Genomic DNA, 5,993 nt, shown 5'->3' with positions numbered 1-5,993 from the left:
GTGAAAGGTTAATATATTAGCATAATCATGAGGAATTACATCACCCTACTTGGTTACAAAGTGCCAAACACACTTTAGAACGTCCTTACATGGTCTAGCCAAGAAGAACTAACTTTGTGCTTAATCACTCCTAAACGAGCTGATACTCTAAGGATTACATCACGCTTAATATGCGGAAACACTACCCTAGGATGATCAACAGCCCCTTCCAGTCGGCATTTGTTGCGAGCCATCCATATATGATAGACCATACTGGCAAGACCAGCCATAATAATTTGCTTCCTGAGTAGAGATTTACATCGCATATGGATACACCAGTCCACAATTTATGTCCCCTGAAGATTAATTTGCAGCCACTGCTGCACCAGTTGCAGACACTGTGCACTGAAGACACAATCATAGTACAGATGAGCACATGTTTCCACAACAGTGCAGCATAGAAAGCAAGTAGCATCAGTCTGTACACCAAATTTAGCAAGCCTATCCTTGGTCAAGAGTCTCTGCAATCTAACTAATCAGAAAATAAAAGAGTGCTTGGGTATGCTGAGTCTATTCCATATAACATGATGCCAATGGACCTTACTGTAAGGACCTTGCAGCCAGGCATACCTCTTCTGTACAGTATGATTGACAACTTTGTTAGCATGTTAAACTTGATAATAAGTGAGTAGTTTCCTTAGCTAAGGTTAATGGGGAATTAGGGGAAACCAACATGGGGGATGATTTATGCTTAATCTAATATGTTCACATAATTTATTTGCTTGCTTGTTGTGATCTCAACTTATGCACATGTTATGTTTGATGAAATGCGAGCCTATGAATCCTTGCATTTTTACCTATCACTTACTTTTTCAATGAGACTTGTAAGACATAAACCAACTCGAGTCTCATTATACCATGCATATAGTTGAGTATGGCGGATTAAGTCGACTTGTAGGTGTTGTACAATCTAATCGATTCGGCTCCGGGACCCAAACCTTCCTAAGATTGTAAGATATAAACCAACTCGATCCTATCACAACAATAATTGCTTGCTTATAACTTGAGAATATGTTTGTATGATTTATTCCCATGAATCCCCTATGAACCCATGACACCCTAGTGCTTTTAATCAATTATTTACATCTCATTTTAATCATCTTGCTTGTTTATTTACATTGTTATTTAGTTTAGTGATCTTCTTATCTCAACCCAAATTGTGACACCCTTAGACACCACTACTTGCAATCAAAAATCCTACATCAATACCCGTCCCTTGAGATCCGACCTTTACTTACCCCTTTACTAATAGTAGAGTAGTTTGTGAAGTTATAAATATTGTTTTGGTCTAGGTGCTCCTAACGACAAGTAACCGAAAACGATAGTCCGACCAAAAATGGCGCCGTTGCCGGGGACGGTGTTATGTGATTAAGTTCTTGTTTGTTTGTCTATTTTAATTGTGCTTTAACCTTGAGGAACTTGTTCCTCAAGGTTCGTTTTTACCATTTTATTATAGTTTCCATTTTTGTAGTTGTATCTTTATCTTGGTTATGATGATGACCCAAGACTTGACATATGAAGTATGTGGTGGATCTTTTGAGTATGACTATGAGTATGAGGAGTTTGAGGAGCAAGTCAACACAAACCTACCTTACTACTCATACAATGAAAATCCTAACTACTACCCTAATTTTTTCCACCAAAATCACCACATACAATATCCACAACAACCGTCCACCTAATACCCACTTCATAATGAATTTCAATTGCCACAATACAGTCACTTTCACACCCACCCACAACAAGAAGATGAACCCATTCAAAATGCTAGAGGAGAGCCAAAAGAGGGACAATGTTCTCCAAGGCATTATTACCCAAGGTGAGGAATTGGAGATTCAAATTGCCAAAATAAAAGAAGCCCAAGTAAACACTCCTCACCATCCCTTAGACATTGTCCATGAATGCGAGTTTGAAGGAGTGACCTTTGATATGGAAGATGAGAGGTGGGGAGAGCCAATCTCTTTGAGCTCTTGTAAATATAAAAGTGTGGTATTTGATGAGGAAGATATGAGGTTGAGTATGCCAAATACTCTTAGCCTTTGTGAGTATGAGGGTGTGACTTTTGATGTGGACATTAAGGTGTTGGAGAAAGAGTTAATGAAGAGGAGTGAAGCCCCTACCTATGATTCGTATGAAGATAGCGATGATGACAAGCCTAAGGAAGGAGCTTATGTGGAATATGTGTCTTGCAAGGACTTTTGGAATGAAGAAGAGGAAGGGAGTTGTGATATTGCCTCACTTGAGGACCCCATCCTTGAGAAGTTTGAGGTATGCTTCCATGAGGAAGATGAATGCCTCTTTCCTATTGACCATGAAGACCTTTTCGCACATATCATGGAACCTACGATTGTTGGAGATGATATGGTGGATCTTCTACAAAAAGTCAAATCATCATATAAAGGGTACTTGGTGAAAAACATCAAGAACAAACTTGCAAATGAACTTGCTTGTAGAGATTTGGGCCCCACAACTTCAATTCCTAAAGTACCCCGTCATCAATACTATGAGAATTCTCCTTCTATTCTTGAAGGATTGATAAATCCAAATGCTATCATCATCACTATATTTGAGGGATTCGGGAGAGAATGGAAGCCTCCCGACGACAAGAATTCTATGCTAGCTAATTTGGAGAGCTAAAAAGCCTATGATGAAAAGGCCAAGGTGAAGGGGAGAAATTTCAATGAAAAGCCCCTTGTGGAGGATTGGCTCTATTCTATTTTGAAGTGGCCATGGTTCTATCTTTGCTTATTTGAAGATTGTGCTCAAGCCTTTGACCGGTTATTGAGAGCATTGAGCAACATGGACAACATCAATAACCATGGCAACAAGTAATGAGTTTGGTGGAGTCCTCCCTCAAACCACCATTTGTAAGATATCCTTTACATTGACTTTGCATTCCATTTACACTTGCATTTAGTTATATATACATTTAATTTAGCTTCCATTTGTATTATATTTCAAATTGCATTTACATTAGTTAGTTCATATAGTATAGTTGCATTGTAATATATCTCAAATGATTAGATTAATTTGCATTATAATATAGCTCACATGATTCATGTAGATAGCTGCATATAGACTAGAATTCATGCATAGTCACTAATGACCAATCCTATTCTTTTCTACACTAAAAATAGTGCTTAAATCGGTTTGGGGAGGTTTGATCATAGGTGACCATAGTTTACTAGAAATCATGCATCATTTAGTGTAATGTAGATTGCATTCATTTGTTATATATGTCATATAGAATTACATTTAGTTAGAACATGCATTCATTCATATCATATCATTGCATTTGTACTTTATTTCAAAAAAAATCAAAAATCCAAAAACATGTATTTCCTTTTTATTTCTACTCCTACATGTACATTGAGGACAATGTCCAAAATAAAGTAGGGGATATGAATTTATATTCCAAAAATACAAAAAAAAAAATTGAAATTTTTTGAAAAATACAAAAACATGTCTTTTTATTTCATAAACATAAAAACCATAAAAATTTAAAAAATTGAAAAACCCAAAAACATGTTCATTTCCCTTGTAGTGTAGTCTCGTATATTTTGTATATTTTGTGTTTGTCCATCCTTTTTCACATTGATCGACTATGCCACATCCGAGACATGAGGATATTGAAGACCGCATGGTATGATCTTTACAATCTCCTTTTTCCTCTTTATGTTAATGACTATGTGGCTTTATTTTGATTGATGCGGTATAAACAATGTGATTATAGGACTTGCATTTAGATTATTTGGCATAATAGTTGGTAGAAGAATATGCATTAGGATGTATATATGTTAGTTGCATCGTGGCATGTAGTTGCATGTTAGAATAATTTTGTGAAACCGTCTATTTGGTAAACTTGACAAGTGTATATAGGCCCTTGTAGATGCTTTTTTTTCTTAAGACTTTGTTTGTTAGAATACTTGTAAAACACCCTAGGATATGTCATACTAGTATCCTTTGACCCATGGATTAAGGCCTAGTCAAGAGTACCTTGTGGCGTGATAACTCCTTGGCTACCGTTTATTTCAAGGTGACCCTTGAAACCATGCAACCATCATCCATGTTCAACCACATTTTGTCATCAAAGCGAATGGGCACAAAAATTGTTCAAATTTGAGTTAAAGAAAAGAAAATGAAAGGTCAAAAAGTTTACAATTGCATCAAATGAGAAGAGGAGCAAAAATAGACTCCTATGCTTCAAATATAAGCACCCTCGCTACAAATGGGGTGACTTTGAAAATGTTCAAAAGAAAATGCAGAAAAGTTAAAAGTTGTCAAGTATTGAAATGCCAAACATCAAAAGAAACGGCAAAGAAATTGCTCCCAAAATGTTAATGCCACAAGAAATTGGGGAGAAAAACAACAACAAAAGCAAACTCTCAAATTAAAAATACTATTGATCCCTTTCCCATCGTATCCATTTTTGTGCATGGTAGAGAGGGGACGACCCTTCTTCTTGTCTAGGCAAGAAGGGTAATTCCGCGATCCTCTAGTGTTTCTAACACCATAGGGAGTCTACTCTTGACGAAAACATTTAACGATAGAGGACAAAGGTACCCTAGCTTGACACAACTTGGAGGTGATTTATTGGTATCCTTCTAGGCTTAGTAGTTTGAAGAAACCATATCTATGAAGGAGTGTGTACCCTTAAATTGCCTCCCCTTTAGATAATTTTCGCCACTTAGATGAGGAAAGTGGCTATTCTTTTGTAGATGCATCCATTACTTGATTTTGTGTGCTTTAATGCTTGGATGTGTCGCCATTTTGGCAAGCCCCACCTTGCCTTGTAAGAAGGCATCATACCTCATGGTTGTCTTGTTGTAAGTTGAAGGGGCGGAGTGAGACCCCCTAATTGTCTCATATCGGTTATATTAGTAGGTTAGTTTAAATAAGGGTCCTAGTTTTGTCACCTCTTTACTCGGGACGAGCAAAGGTTCGGTTTGGGGATATTTGATGTGACCAATATTTGATCATATTTAGTCCCCGAATTAGCCTCATTCCTATGCTTTTTAGTGCATAATTGGGTCATTTACTATCTTTAGTCCTTTGTTTTGCATATTCTTTGAGGTTTTGTTTGCTTGGTAGGAGAGGAGTGCAAACCTTGCATTTTCATGGCAAAATGGAGCTAAATTGATCGAATCTAATGACCAAGCATCAAAGTGAAGACAAGACTAGAAGGCCTATGTAAATAATGTAGTAGATGGGCAATGATGAAGAAGATCCTTGTATCTCCGACAAGATCCTTGAGGATTGTTGGAAGAAGAAAAGAAGAAAAGAGGAAGAAGCTTGCTGGACTACAATCCGCCCGTCGCAGCCTCGGGACGCTCGTCCAAGACCTCCACAATCCGAGCGTCCCACCACCCTGTCCCCTCGTCCTGCACCACCACAATCTGCTCGTCCCGACCCCTTGGTCGTTCGGATTCCTGCCCAATACAGCACGTCTCTTCCTTGTTCCACTCGGGATGCGCATATTTCTGAAAGACTAGCAAAAAGGAGACTAGCATCTTCCTTCGAGAGGAGCATTTCCTCAACTTTTCTTAAGGGTCTTAATCGTCATTTAAGCCATTAGTAACCCTACCTTATGTTCCTAATCCTCACTATAAATACCGTATCGTACTAATTAGATTATCATCAATCCTCAATATTATTTATGTTCTTCCTAATCTCATTTTAATCTTGTAATCAACTTTTAATAAAGCATTAATACAAATCTCATTTCCTTAATTTTTCTATTGTTCATCCTTTATTTTGGGTAATTGAAAATTATTTGGGGTTTATTTGGAGGATTGACAACCTTCCAATCATTCATCAAGTACTTCTATTATTCTTTGCTTATTATTTTGGAATCATCATTAGGTATAATTCTCTTAACCCTTATTTTAATTATTGTTAATCATTTCCATTCATTCATCATGTTTTGCTTTGTTAATATGATTGACAACTTTGTT

This window comes from Silene latifolia, chromosome 8, assembly GCF_048544455.1.
Source record: "Silene latifolia isolate original U9 population chromosome 8, ASM4854445v1, whole genome shotgun sequence".
Taxonomy (NCBI): domain Eukaryota; kingdom Viridiplantae; phylum Streptophyta; class Magnoliopsida; order Caryophyllales; family Caryophyllaceae; genus Silene; species Silene latifolia.
The sequence above is the reverse complement of the archived record's forward strand: the minus strand, read 5'-3'. Positions refer to the sequence as shown.